At 48.9% G+C, this 15,151-nt stretch overlaps 1 protein-coding gene across 7 annotated transcripts in view; it reads right to left on the bottom strand.

Annotated features, from left to right (window-relative positions):
- TLR5 (toll like receptor 5) overlaps positions 1 to 15,151 on the bottom strand; it is a 33,275-nt gene that overhangs the window by 17,125 nt on the left and 999 nt on the right. For 4 of the 7 annotated variants that reach the window (XR_012490900.1, XR_012490901.1, XR_012490897.1 and 1 more), the window contains one exon: positions 6,900 to 7,066. The gene's annotated coding sequence lies outside the window, so the exon portion shown is untranslated. The other 3 variants (XM_074316956.1, XR_012490899.1, XR_012490898.1) reach the window with 3 other exon arrangements.

Below are 15,151 nucleotides of genomic sequence, written 5' to 3'. Positions count from 1 at the left end.
TCTAAGCTTGAGGCATTGCACAGGGGTCCTTAGAACTTGGGGGATTCTTTGTGCTTTAATGTGATGTGTCTGCTCTCTTAGACCCTTTGTTCTTCTGGCTCCATGGACATGGCTGTTGACAGATCTTGTCTGGTGTAGATAGAGCTCTTCTCACTCTCTTTCCATCACTTTTATTGATTTGTCTATATACCACAGTGGTTCTTAACTGTTCTGAGGTGATGGACCCCTTCGAGAATCTGATGATAACTCTGATTCCTTGCCCTCCAAAAATGCACATTTGCATCACTAACCAAGTTTTGCACTCAATTTCAGGGGGTTCACTGATCTCCTGAAGCCTGTCCCTTGCAACCTCAAACTGAGAACCCTTAGTTTACAGATAGCAACCACCACACTTTATATTTCACAACAGGGCTTGGAAAACTTTCTGTAAAAGGTCAAATGATAAATATTTTAGGCCTTGCAATACAAATGCCATAGTTTGCTGACCTCTGTTCTAGAAGAAAAGAGAATAGGAACTCTGATTTCATAAATGAAGAGTTTAAGTGACTGTCAGATAAACATGTTCTGAGATTGAACTGCCAGTCTTTTGGGGGAAAGAACTAACATGGCCCCCTAGTTGCTGACAGTTTTGTGGCTGCTGTAACCAGACAAAAATCCCGGGACACATGGGCATGAGACCATCAGCTGAGAATAAAGGAGTTAAATTTTCTAGTTTCACTCCTGTCTTTTTAAAGATATGACTCAGGGCTGGTCCCCAGTGTATACACTGAACTACGTAGCTTGACCTTGAATTTCTGGTAACAACGAATGAGGGAATAAAGCCCCAAACCACATACGTTCCAACATACTGAATTTTGTAACCCATAATAGGGAAGTTAAAATTAAACTAAGGTGGACAAAGTCAGCTGAACAAATAGACTTGAAAGAAAATGATTTGGGTTTCTGTTGTAGTACAAAGATACCACGTAGATCTATGTGACATAACTACATTTTTATCTCTGAAGCAGACCTCTATAGGTCAAGTGCCACGACAGGTGAGCAGAGGAGCCAGGTGAGCTGGTGAGCTGACAAGAGGCTAGAGGGGCAGCTCATGAAGACAGAGCAGGGAGGACGGACCACCCACGCAGGGGTGTCCTGGAATGGGAGCCAGAAGCCAAAATGGGTTGAAGTAAATATAAATGAGCACTGATATTGGGCAAATCTAATCTACAGATGAGAACCAGGCAATGCAGCTGTTTCAAGCCTGATAAAGCCTCAAAAAGGTGAGAGTCCAAGAGTGGTGTCCAGGCAGGGAGCGAGTGGGTCGGGCACAGGTGTAGACATATGGGCATCCAAGAGAGACCAAGTAAACCTAAAACCCTAAACCTTAAACGGATTGAAGCCAGAGAGAGCAAGAGGAGAGAGAGTGTTTGGAGTAAGACCCACAGGAAGCTTGTCCAGCCTTGGCCACTTCTCCCAAAGCTTGTGGTGCAGAGAACTGCTTTTGACCCCATCAGAGGAGAGCACCATCTAGTGGTTTCAAGAATGCAGTTCTCTGAGAGCTGGAAAAGGAAGAAAAAGGAGGGACCAGGGCAGTGTGCTCCTAAACCATTATTAAAAAGATAATAAGAAGCAACCCATACAATTATACTGTTAGTTCTGTCATCAGGTGACAGACGGATTCCTTTTTAAATATCACCGTGCTATGCCAAATTACAATAAATACGCAGGGCTTCTGGGGAAAAAGAGGCGAGGATGCAACATTCAAAATCTTCATCAGTAGCACATAAAAACCCTAATGTAAATAGGAGCACCGTTTTGAACAGGTTACATGGTTAAGAAGTACATAAACATTGCAATAAATATCCCTTTACCTTGAAAAACACCTGAGGGTTGCTTGTGTGAGGGGGCCGCTGCTTGTGAGCTGCTGTGAAGTTAAGAGGGAGGGGGAGATTTGGTGTCAGACAGAAAGATGTACTTAATGCCACTAAACTGTACACTGAAATTGGTTAAAATGGTGACTTTTATGTTAGCATATTTTACCACATTAAAAAAAAATTAAAGGGAAAAAAACCCAACACAACTGACAGCCCAGCCTAAGTCCTGGAAATTCAGGTTCCATAGGTCTGGTGGAGCCTGGAAAGTGCATTTTCATGCCAAATCCCAGGCACTTTGAAGCCAGTGGGTCTCAGGCCATGGTTTGAGAAACACTGGTGGAAAGGGGTCCCTCCAACTCAGGAACCTCGTGATTCTCTTAGAGGAAGAAGGGCTGGTGAGAGCTTTAGAGGGTGGTTGAGTATTGGGTTTTTATTACGGAGGCTGGGCTGACTTGTATCCAGGGCTTTGAGGGGGAGCAGAAGCAACACATCAATGCAGCCTCAATACTCCACCAAGCACTGTTAATTAAGATAATGAGACCAGAGGGAGAAGGGTCAGCATCTCTTTCATTTGAGTTGAATTCATTTAGCTTTAATCCCAGCCATTAGCGGAGCAGGTTCCCTTTCTTGACTTAATTGCCCAGACAGCACTGCTGCTTGTCTGAGCTTGGGTGAGTTCTGGGCGGTGGTGTCTCCCCAGGAAACAGGCAGGCCTGTGCTTCAGGGGCACCTGTGTTTCCCAGGCACCACCATTGGCCTGCAGACCCCTCTGGCTGGAGCCAGAGCTGCTCCTGTGCTAATTCACTGCTTGATTCTTAACAAATCATAGCAGTAATGGGTTCCTTGGCAGTACCTGGAATTCTGAGCTGGGCTGCAAGGCTGTAGAGACAAGGCTTCTCCTGGCAGGTGGTAGCCCACATCTGGCAGGTGGCCAGGGCGCCACGGTCCGAGAGGATCACTGAATCCATTTCCAAATGGGTGTATAGGAGAGAGTCTCCAAAGTTCACGTAGCAATACAAACCCTGGACTGAGTCCAAATGTGGGTATGGAATACAAGGTTAGCCTTGGATAAAGACTCGTCAAGGCCAGTAGCCAAGGTGAATGTCACAGAGCAATGGCGTTTTCAAGATGCAGAATACAGCACCCCATTGGGACAAGCCAGCAGATAAGCATCAGGAAATCCCAAACGTTGGTAGGACCACACTCCTTCCAGCCCAGCGTCCTGCCTCTGATGATAGTTCCAATGAAACATGACGGGGGACAGCACAGCCATGAACTTGAGTTTGCGTCCCAGGTGCAATTCTGTCTTCCTTCACAAACCACCATGACTTTGAGGCTCTTCTGGAGTGACCTCTTTTTCTGTAAGCACCACCTTTGCTTGTGGTGACCGGCTGCTGTGGTTAGAATTTGGACTTGTCCTGAGTATTTCCTAGGCTGAGGCTTCCACTATACGGGGATCACTCTGCCACAGGTTGACGAGTCCCTGTCTGCAAGGGGTTCGTGGTCCCAGAGACTCCAGAGCAGTGATGCTCAAAGTGGGGTCCAGGCCCAGCCAGTGTCAGCATCCCTGGGACTGGTGAACCCCACCAATGCCCAGGCCCCACCCTAGCCCTACTGAATCAGAAGTTCTGGAACTGAGGCCCGGCGGGCTGTGGTATCAGCCCTCTGGGTGACTCTCATGCCCACCTACATTGGAGAACCACCGGGCTCAAGTCTGGAGGAAGGACAGAAATATTCTAATGACCACAGTACCATACAGTGAGCCACCTATATGCTCATGCTTTCCCCCACCCTCCCAGTCTTTTCAAGGTACTATTGTTATTCCCATCATACAGATGAGGAAACTGAGGCCCAGAGAGGTTACATAACGTGCCTAAGGCCACACAGCCCTGTCTACTGTATGCTGCCCTCTACTGTCTCCTGTAAGCCTAGTGGCCCTGGTGTGGCTGCACTGTGGTTCAGTATGGGGTGCTGCTGTTGCCCCCCCCCCATCATCCTCTAAGCCTGTGCTCACTTCCCTTCAGTCTCCAAGGGCATAGGGGTGACGGTGGGGGTAAGGTGGGCTGTCACTCGTTCCTGAGACAGCCCCTCTGAAATGCTGGCTTCTCTGCTCCTCTCCTCACGAACGTCTTCCTCCAGGTCTCTCATGCCCTTACCTCCATGACACTGACCCTCCGACGGCCTTGCAATTCCCCTCGAACCTTCCCTGCCCTGGAAACGTAGCCACCTCCTTCTACCTTCCATTATTCTTGACCCCACAGACCTTCTCCTCAAACCCTCTTTCAACACCTTCAACTCTGCTGCCTCCTCGTTCTTCTACTCCGTCTGTCTACACCAGCTGCCTGCCTGTGTGCCTACACCGGGGGGCTGAGCTGTCAGAAAAACCCGCTCGATGGGGCGCTGGTGCTCACCCAGCTGCGCAGTGCCCGTCCCATCGTGTCCTCAATACGACGCCCACACACCCCTCGTCCCCCTCTCCTACCCCCTCAAGGGGGTTCCAAACCTTCGCCGGTTTCCCTCACCCTTGCCTCGGCCCTCTCAGAAGCCGTCGATCTGGCTTCCCGTTTCCAGGAGAAAAAGGAAGGCCTGACTCTTGCTCTGGAGCGTGCTGCAGCCATCGGGGTGACCCACTGTGTTAGGACAGCAACACCCAAGGAGGGCTCACTGGCGGTCCTGGGGGCAGCATCCTGCACCCTCATTAGGAGGTGGGCTCTGGGGCCAAGAGGGTTTGGCCAGGCCGAGGGCAGCTCACACTCAGGCTAGTGCAGCAGAGAGGGTGCTCCAGGGCCAGGAACAGGCCGTCCATTCGTGCAAGACAAAAGGAAAGCGTGCTCCTCAGCCACTTCTCAGACCCGTCTCACGCCTGAGCAGCAACGGTCGTTAGCATCTTCTGTGAGCATCACTGGTTAACGTGGGAAAAGTCTGACAACCGGTTACTCTTCCCCAAAAAGCAGTCAGAAAATCAGCATATTTGGTTTCTGCACACCTGCACGTTCTCAGAAGACTGGTTTATTTACTTACTGACGCTTGGGGGTCCATTATGACCGGTTTGCATCTCTCCGTGTGTGTGACTCCATAATAGAAAGCATGTCTAGTAAGTCAAGCTAGTGAGAAATTCCGCTTTTAGGAGTAGTCTTTGTTCCATTAGCAGTGTAGTGGGGGGTGGGGGATGTCCTGAGAAACTCTGTCTGGGACCCTTGCCAAACTCCCAGAGATGCTAGAAGCTAATGACTCCATCAGGATGGAAAGGAGCTGAGTCCGCTATGACCTGCACTTCAGGGAGCTCTCCTGAGACACAGGGGTTCCCACTGACTTTCCTAGAGCTGCAGACCACCTACTAAATGTCTTCTAGAAATGTGTCCATGATGGCTGTCAAGCACACTGGTTTGTAGTTTAAAAGCCTACCTGTGTCCCTTTTTGTAAATTAGAATTTCATTCCTGAGGGCAAGTATTGTTTTGTCTTCTAGTTCACAGTCACGCGGCTGGAACCCAGAACATGTCCGCAAATATCCGCTGAGTTTGTGACACCCCGCCTCTGGGTCCTTCCACTCTTTCCGTGGCCCTGCAGGGACCACAGCCAGGTACTGAGGGCTCGTCTGCCGGTGCTCTGAGTCCCTGGGATGGACAGGTCTGGGCGGGAGCCTGGGCCTTTTCAGAGCAGCCCCATCTTACTTGCTTTCTTCCCTGCTACCTGGGCATCACTTTCCTCCTACCAAGGATCGCTAATCGGTAGGTATTATACCACCAGCTTCTGAGTGACCTTCTTCATCCTCTTCTGGACACACCTTGAAATATCCTTTTGGGCATCTGCAGCATTTCCCCCAAACTTAGAGCATTTGGGGCTGCAGCCTTTTCGAGCCCCTTCTAACTGGTCCAGCCCTGCCTCACTCATAGTCACCTTGGGTTATGGACCCTTATTCCCACACTTCAGTGTATACGTTCCTCAAATCTAACTAGGTGCATGAGGTCCTACTGGTTTCCTTAATTCCCCACTGGAAGAAGCTTCAAGTACGACCTCGAAGTGTTTGATGACAAATTCTGTGAATTTGACCTCAGGACACTGCCAGCATCGATTCACCTCCCTTCTGATTGTTTAGCTTCCTGGCCCCACCGCCTCCTGTGGGGACCATTGCAGTGACTTCCTAGCTGATCCATCCCCGTAAGCCTTACCCTGACACACGCATCTCTCAATCAGCTGCCCACAGGGCTTGTGGAGCACAGCTCTGATCAGAATGCTTTGTTGGCTCCTTCTACCCACGAAGGTCAGACTCTTCAGGGCATAAGACTTCAGGGTCCTCCACTGAGGATTATCCTCTAATCCTGGAATGGGTGATCAGGGGGGGCCCTTAGCGCTTGGTCCCTCTCGCTTAACAGGGGGAAAGTTAAGCCAATCTACCTTCCTGGCTGTATCTACATTCTGCCCTGTACCCCAGGAAGTTTACTTTCTCAGAACTTGGCCTCCATCTGATTTCTCTGCTTAGGCTGGTCCCCGGGGCTTGAATGCTTGTATTTGTCTCATCTGCTTGCCGAATTCCAACTCACCCTTCCAAGGCTATCTCAGAGGCCGGCTCTTCCATGAAACAGTTCTCATATTCCTACTGGCACACTTTGTCTCCCTCCCTTAGTATTCTGTCTACATCTCCACGATAGCATTTTTATTATACTATATGCCTTCCCCCAAAGTTGTAAATTTCATGAGGGTAGGGACCCTGAAGTATGTAGCACAACTTAAGCACCCTAGTAATATTTTCCCCATTAATACTTTTTGTCATCATTTTATTTTTAAACTTTATTTTTAATTCATTGGCTGACAATATTATAACAGTTTAAGGCATACAACATAGTGATTAGACATTTATATACCTTACCAAGTGATCACCACGATAAGTTTAGTACCCATCTGACACCACACATAGTTATTGCAATATTACTGACTATATTCCCTATACTGTATTTTACATCCCTATGACTTATAACTGGAAGTTCATACTTGTTTCCCCAGTAATATTTTGAAGAAGATTTATTTTCATCAGGAGTACTTACCTCCCAGTCTGAACACAAGGAGCTTCTAATATGTTCTTCTTATTCTAGAGGCACAGGTCCCCTGGCTATTTCAGGATGTCAGTTCCTGAGACTATAGGAACTTTTTCACCGTGATGATGGTGGTCAGTGTTTGTTCGGTGAATCCCAGAGCAAGAGCTTTTGTTTTCCTAAGGGAGAATAGGAAAGCCAATTAAGGGGGAGAAAACATTACATAAGTGTTTTTCTACGCCATACAGCAATTTTCTTTCTGGAAGAATTTAAGACCTTAGAGGTGTCTCTTAGTGAGTAGAATTTTAATTGGAAAGGATCAAGGCCTTTTTGTCAATCAAGGTGTGTGGCTCAGAGCTGAAGGGATCTCGAGAAATCTCAGGCCCAGCCTGTGGTTCAGATGGTGGGTGTCTAAGCCAGTCAGACTTGCTTCCTTGTAACTCCAAGAAGAGAAACCCTACACGTTTCCAACTCATAATCCAACCCATTTTTATTAAATCACAGTGGTGGTGAGGAAGTATTCCTTTGGACCTAGACATCCCCGGGAACTTAAGCACCAGGATGAGTACAATCCACCGTCCACTCCACCATGAGCAGGGACCTTGCAGGTTTCTAGGGGAAAACAGCTAAGTTCGCCATCACAGTGTAACATTGCTCAGCAGTGCAGTTAGGTACATTATGTCTGAGTTAGGAGGCGGTGGGTAAGTCCCAGGCCTCAGATTTCAGATGAGAAGGGGCCTGAGAGTTGAACTGACGTGTAGTACTTTACATTATTTTATAGATGATTACACTGAGACTCGGATAGGCTAAGTACTTGCCTAGGGTTACACATCTACTAAATTGTGACACTAGGATTTGAGTCCACCTGCGAACTTAGTAGTTATCTTCATCTTTCAAAAACAAATCAACACTGAATATACCATGAAACAGATAGCGCCGCAAAGGCTGCTCAGCTTACGATCTTGCTGCATGTTCTCGTTCAGCCAGGCCGGGCTGGGCCCTGCGATTCTGTATCTCTAACCAGCCCCCAGGTGATGCTGATGCTGCTGGTTCATTGCTCACAATTTGAGTGCTAAGTACTTACGTGACCCGTTATTTGCATCGTTGCTCACTACTTAGGCGGCCTCATTTTTCCTGGAAATGAAGTATCACTAAGATGTGGCATGATCACGTTTGAGAAGGGGGCTATATGAATAGTCCCCCCTAATTCATCTCAGCCCTGAAGGGTGTAGCATCAGATGGTTGCTCAAAGAGGATTCATTGGAGGCTTTTGAGGAGCTGGACTGGACGGGTCACATTGTTTTACTTGGATCCATGGCAGTAGGAGAGTTTGGGCACCATTTCTGATTCCAGGACAGGCGCTTCTCCTGGACACCAGCAGGGGGCGCACCACCGGCAGAGAGAGGGGAGGGGCCCGCGGGAGAGGCTCAGCTGGGGGTGTGGAGGTCACCAGCTTCTCTAAGCTGAGCTCCACCAGGGAGTGCGTCTTGCTAGCTTACATTTAGCGTGCACAAAGGTGCTCCTGACAGGCCAGCCATTCCCAAAACACAGGAAGAGGAGCTCACGACTGGATTTCAAAACAGGACCGTGACGTCTTTTCTCCCTGAGCATGCGCCTTAGGAGGAATCAGCCAGCCTCTCCCCACGCACCGTTTGAGGCTCTGTATCTGTTTTTGTACACCATTTTGATTTTTTTGAAAGGTCAAAATGACAACTAAGTTTGTAGTTGGATTCGAATCCTAGCTCCACAATTTAATAGATGTGTGACCTTGAGCAAGTACTTAACCTCTGTTTGCATCAGTGTATCTTCTGGACAATAGCAACAATAACAGTTTTCACTTCCCCCCAGGAAGCATCAACAGTGGCTTCTGAGAACCCGCCAGTGCCTGAACCGGAGAATCAGTTATTGATGCACAATCTCCTGTTATTTCTTGCTTGCTTAAGTAGGCAAGCACCATTTATCCAACTGCACCTCACCAGAAATGGATTCCTTTTAGGAACCACTGAAGGGGAACAGTGAGAGAAGGAAATGAAATTTCTCCAAACGCTGGGATGATCTGGTATTTCTCTTTTCTACACTCACAGGAAATTCCGTAAAAGCTTCTCCTATTATCTTGAATATCTTCAGGTGGTGGTCCCCTCAAACCACAAAACAAAAACAGCCGCAGCCAGAGGCATTGAAATTCTAAAGACAGTGTGTTGAAAACCCAAATGATTTGGGTACAGACTGGCTTCTCTTCTGTCTGCTCATTATAAACTCTTTAGCAAGCAGTTTTAAAGCATCTGATGGAAAGAAATAATTCCATCCGAGCGATTATTAAAAACGCACAACTAGCACAACACGTTTAAAATCCTTGGGAAAAGATAGCTCACCAAGGACTTGTACTTGTCTCCCTGCCTTCAGGTTCAGGCAGCACCAATGTTCTCAATTAGAAAAGAACGTCTGAGGGTCTGATGGCCTCCCTGAATGCACCTCAGCTAAAGCTGGCATGTTGATGGGCAAAGCAAATTGCCAGGAAAAATGGGCAACGGCAAGGTCAGGAGCCAGAGCAGATGAGAGCTGGGAAGCCCGATATTACATCCCCTGAAAGTACTGACACAGACAATCTGCTGAGAGCAGCAAAAATCATTTGGACTGGGATGCCAATTGGAAGCAGTTGCAGGGGGAGGGGGACTGGGAAGCAAAATCTTATTAAACTGTGATCCGTTAGACACAGAGAATGGAAATGTGACGGGAAAGAATAAAACACTTGAGAACTGTACTGGGGGGGATCTGGAGTCTGTGCTGGGCTAGCAAAGCATCAATAGAAAACTTAGGCGGATAAAATCAAGTCCACTCAGCAGCTGATCCAGATGCCCCCGCTTCGGGGTGAAGGAGAGAGAGGGGTCAGGCCAGCAGGAGGGGGTCTCGGGTCTCCATGGTGCAGAGGAAAGAGGACTGCATTAGCTGCCCCATGGGGGCTGTCAGCCGGGACCTGCAAGGGCTGGGAACCACACCCCTGCCCCAAGCAGCTCCAGTTCGTGCCAGGGGCCCAGCTTCCTGGGTCCCCAGGGAGCACATGGGGCATGGAATCTGCCCTGGGAAGGCTGCCCAGGGTGGCGGTGCTCCATCTGAGTGGGGGCGGAGTCACGCTGAGACTTGGTTCCAACTTCCTGTGGGTGGGAACTTCCAGGACGCCAGAGATCAGGGCGAAAGCACTGGGCTGGGAGAGGGGAAACCTCAGTTCCCGTCCTCCCCCCCGCCAGCATCTGGGCATCCTGACAAATTTAACTTCCTTTGTCCTGTTTCTGTATGTGTAGAACAGCGAGTGTGAACTGGAAGCATTTTCTTTCGTAGCCCTGTAAACTCTGCAATTAGGTATCTAGTGAGATTTGCTGTGTCATGACAGCAAGGACCCCATGTATACCCTGGCCTTAAATAGCGACTTTTTCCCCTCTGACGATTTACTCTCAGAGGGGATTGCTTCTGGGCCCAGATAATCTTTTGAGAGTACAAAACTATTTCCCCTCCTTGAGTTCCAGCCACCTCCATGTGCTCTAGCAGTCTCCCCAGGTCATTGTCTCAGGCCAGGCGTGTGGCAGGACTATACCCAGAAGTAATGTGCAGGTTCTTCTGGCTTTGCTTTTCCAAACATGGCCTTAAGTCAAGGACACAGAGGCTTTTCCACGATGTTCAGAGAGGAGGGGAGGCAGTGAGGAGAAGAGGCTTGGAAGAAACAGGGAGGGAAAATAGGTCTGTGGGTCCCAGTAGGACAGGACTCTAGCAAGGCCCCAAGTTGAGCTGTGTGGTCCAGGAGCAGCAGAGACCAGGGAATGGGGACAAGGGCATGCTCACTTGTAACTGGTGGGGACCAGACTGGGGAGCAGGACCACCCCCACCTCTGCCCCGAGGTCTTGACAATTGCATAACACTGGGAAGTTGTGACACAACTAAGGGGTGGTTTCTATCCTTACCAGCCTGATAAGACAAAGGCTCTAAACTAATATGAAGTTGGTGTCTAGAAAAGGAGAGGCAGTGTTTCTTGCAAACCTGGGTGTGTTAGAGATTCATAGTGGCTATCCCTGCATTCTGCACGTTGGGAAAGAAAATACAGTTAGCCTTGGAAGTACAGATGCTCCTCAACTTAAAATGGGATCACATCCCAATAACCCATCATAGGCTGAAAATATCCTAAGTCAAAAATACATGTAATACACCTATCAAACACCAGAGCCAGCCCACCTTAATCATGTTCAGAAGACTTACGTTAGCCTACAGTGGGGTAACCTCACCTAACACAAAGCCTATTTTATAATAAAGTATTGAATAGCTCATGTCATTATCAAATACTGTACTTGACAGTGAAAAACAGAATGGTTGTGTGGGTATCGCTTTTGTAAAGTCAAAAAATCGTTAAGTTGAACCATCGTAAGTCGGGGACCATGAGTATCTAGAACCATGTCTCCCACCAAGATGAGGAGGAAACTCAGAAGACAGAAACTCAGGGCTGAAAGTGGCTTAGTTCTTGCCTTTATTATGGCTGCCCGAGTTCAAGGTGGGCTCAGTTTTCCTGTCTACAAAACAAGTGGGTCTGAAGATTAAATGCGACGAGACATAGAGCTCTTATTTTGGGTCCCTTGCAATGCCTTGCACATAGTAGATTATTTGTTGACTATCACATTACTTATTGACTATTAAAGCCAGTCTAACCCACAATGAAACTGGGTCCAGGTAGATGATTGGTTTGGTGACCTCGGACAAGTCATGCTGTCAGCAGTGCCAGGACTCTGAAGCATGCGGCAGCGTCAGGAACATGAACTTGCAGTAAAGCATGAAGTTGCTTTTTGTCATCTGAAAAATTAGAATAATAACACCCACCTCATAGGTCCTCAGAACAGTGTCTGGCTCAGTGTCAACGCTATTTGTGTGATTGCTATTATTATGGGTGTTAGTAATTTGTGCACAGTAAAGTAGAAAAACATTTGGCCAGAACCGTTATGAAGGGAAGTAAAGTTTTGGGGCATTTGAGATAAGTTTACCATGAGCCAGGGAGGTGAGACCCAAGCATTTCAGCGTTGCAACATCCGAGGGCTGGATTCAGCAATACCACAACGTTGGAGATTACCCAAAAGGAAAGTTCTCTGGGACATTTGTGGGGACGAGAAGAGACGGGAGGGGAACTTGACACGAAATACAATCGATGTGGAGAGGGGACATTTATCCAAATGTCTTAGCATAACTGGTCTCCTTCTCTCCTGGATTCAACTGCGGTCATAAAGCATACAAACGAAAAATCTTCTCTTGACACGACCACTCCTCCGTTCTTGCTGAAAGATAATCTATCCTTTCTTTCATGGCCAAATTCCGCAGACATGAAGTCAAAAGACTCCACCCAATGTTCCCACCGCCCATGAACTTGCCTCTTGTTTGACCCCATCTGCCTTTCCTATGGGAGGCCGCCTCTTTCTCATCCATTCTTGTCTGAGCTTCCCCGTTCTCTTTTTTAGCAAGGACAGCGTTGGCCTCCGATTTCTTCGTGAAATATCTTTTCCCTTGGTGCCCTTGATTTTCTTCTTATCTTTCTGTCATTCTGTTTTCCACCAAGTCGTCTCTTTCTCCAACCCTCTGGCTTGTTGTTTCTCCCCAAGACCTTGATTTGGGCTCAGGCTTCTTTCCTCAGTGGTCACATTTGCTTTCACAAGTTGGACCATCCTGACCGTGCTCCCCAAATCTACCTCTAGCCCTGACACCTCACCGGTACTCACAATGTGTGTCTACTTCAGCTGATTAAAGGGCATCCCCATTTGGCTGTCCTATTATAACTTCAGGTGCCACATGCCCCAAAGTGACCTAATGATATTTTGAATTTTGAAAATTTGCCGGCAAACAGAAACATTTTTGCACGGCACTCAGAGGCATATAAGCAGGCCTCTCCCTGGGCCTGGGACCCAACTCTTACGTGACGCTACGTCCAACTGCCTTGCAGGTAGTAAGCCGAGCTTCTCCTTTCCCCTCTTTGTAATCACCAAATCCTATTTGTGTCCCTTCCAACTGTCTCTGGAGTTGTCCTCCCGTTTCCATTTTCATTGCCCAGGTTCAGTCTTCCATCCAATACATGTCTGTTGGGCACGATCTCTCAGGAAAGATTTTAGTAGATGGGGCTTCCTCAAGGAGACCCCCAGTCACTGCCTTCGGAGGGCTAACATTCCCGAGCACAGAGGCAGCCACAAGAGGGCACGGCCTGATGCTGTTGGAGAATATGCACGTGTGTGGCAGAGGATGACGCACACCCAGCCTGAGGGACCTCCACACCCAGGGGACGTAGACACTGAGTCCTAAGGATCAGGAAGAGGGAGCTAGAGATCGCAGTGGGCAGTCTTGGCAGAGGCTACCCAACAGCATGGTCAAGGGAGAGGAGGGAGAGGAGGGAGCCGAGGCCCGAGTGGCTCAGAAGGTGGAGGTGTGAGTTCAAGGTGGGAGGTAAGGCTGGAAAGAATACCCTGGGGCCCAGTCAACAAGGGCGTTGCATCCATTCTGAGGGCTGTGGGGGCTGCTAAGGGTTTGAGTACCGCTGCTTCATTAAACTCAGACTCCTTAAGGCCTCTGAGATTTAGCTCTACCACTTATCCAGGCTTAAATTCCCAATAATAACGCTTAACCCACCCCTTCCGCTCCAAGCAAGTGAGGTGTTTCCCGGTGCCCTGTCTATAGCTGAATTTCAATCAAGACTCATTTACCAAATGCCTGCTGTGTGCCAGCCACCAACTTTGGCTCAGAGGATTATGAGACAAGTGACAAGCAGCCCTGCCTCAGTGAGTGCGGCAAAGACTTCCCAACTCCAATGGGCACTACAGGGTGTGAGAGCTTCAGTGGGGGTTCCTGCAAGGAGCAGTGGAGGGCAAAGGAGGAATGCCCCACTCTGTTTGAGGACCAGCAGGCGGGGGCGGGGTAGGGGAGCAAGGGAAGTCTTCAGTGGAGAAGACGCCATTTGAGATGCTTCTTAAAAAACACAGAGGAGTCTCCAACAGCATTTGGCACAGGCAAGAAAGGCCTGGTCAGACCTTATGGCAAATCAGCATGGCAGGGGACGTGAAGAGAGGCAGGAGCTGGAGCAGAGAGGGAGGCAGGGTATTTGGGCTGTATCTGGTGGGTAGTGAGTCCTGTGCTTCTTCTGAGTTTCACATTAGCCACCCGCTTCCTTCCTTCTTCCTGACCCTGTCCCAGCCTGTCATTTCTAAATGTGGCTTAAAACCAAGTAGCTTCCCAAGCCCTGTCTGCCGTCTCCAGCCTACACTGGCAGTCTTCTTTGAACTAGCTGATTCTCCCACGCAGTTTCACACTTAATGGCACTCACAGGTGCTGGGTTTGTCTCCCTACCTAAATCTGGAAGCTTCTGAAGGGCAGGAACAGAGCCTCACACTTGAGCTGGTCCCACAGAGCTGAGCACACTTGGCCCACACCCTATGGGGCTGCAAAACCAGCCCTGGGGAGCCCCGAAGCTTGAGGCCTAACCGAATGTTTGGATCTGCCTTCTGCATCCATTTCCACAAAGCTAAGAGTGACACAGACACACATCTGGATTCAGTAACCATATATTCCAGTGTTTTCTTGCAATCCGAATCTGAGAGTATGCAGAGACAAAGAAGCAAGCCTATTGCGGTTTCAACACTCAGCAAAGCCAAACTTCCCTATTTGAGGCTGGACACAGCTCCCTCAGTTGTCTTCCCTCCTCAGAAACAAAACCCAAAACCTGGCAGGGTTGGCTTTGCATTTCAGACAAGGGAATCTAAAAGCTTCCTGCTTTGCTATAATGCCCAAGGGGGCGATCCTGTGACATCAGTGAAGAGAGAAGAACCAGTCAGGTGGATATGCATGGGTGTGGATATACTGATTGTTAAAATTGGCTTGGTTATTCCTTTGGACTGGGTCCCTCATCTGGGAACCCCCTAGGACCACCCCCAAATCCCACAACTAAGGGATTAGCATCTAACACCACAGACCTTCTCCAGGGTCCAGCCCCAGGGTTTCCCTTCTGACTGGCTGTGCCTGGCACACGTGGAGGTTGCTAGCCATTGTCTTCTGCCCTCAAGACCAAGGGGGTGCAAGTCAGGGAGTCCAGGAGACTGGGACAGACTTGTCAGCGCTCAGGCCAGCTGAGTAAATGGAGGGAACCGTGATCAGACCACACACGTCAGGCTGGGGCCTGGCTGCGCCTCAGGGCAGCGTTAGCACCTCATCACTAATGCCCTCTTCCAGGCCCCAGCGAGCCAGGGAACAACCTCCCA

Source organism: Rhinolophus sinicus, linkage group LG12 (genome assembly GCF_036562045.2).
Source record: "Rhinolophus sinicus isolate RSC01 linkage group LG12, ASM3656204v1, whole genome shotgun sequence".
Classification (NCBI taxonomy): Eukaryota; Metazoa; Chordata; class Mammalia; order Chiroptera; family Rhinolophidae; genus Rhinolophus; species Rhinolophus sinicus.
Note: the sequence above shows the minus strand (reverse complement) of the source record. Positions and strands in the feature narration are given on the sequence as shown.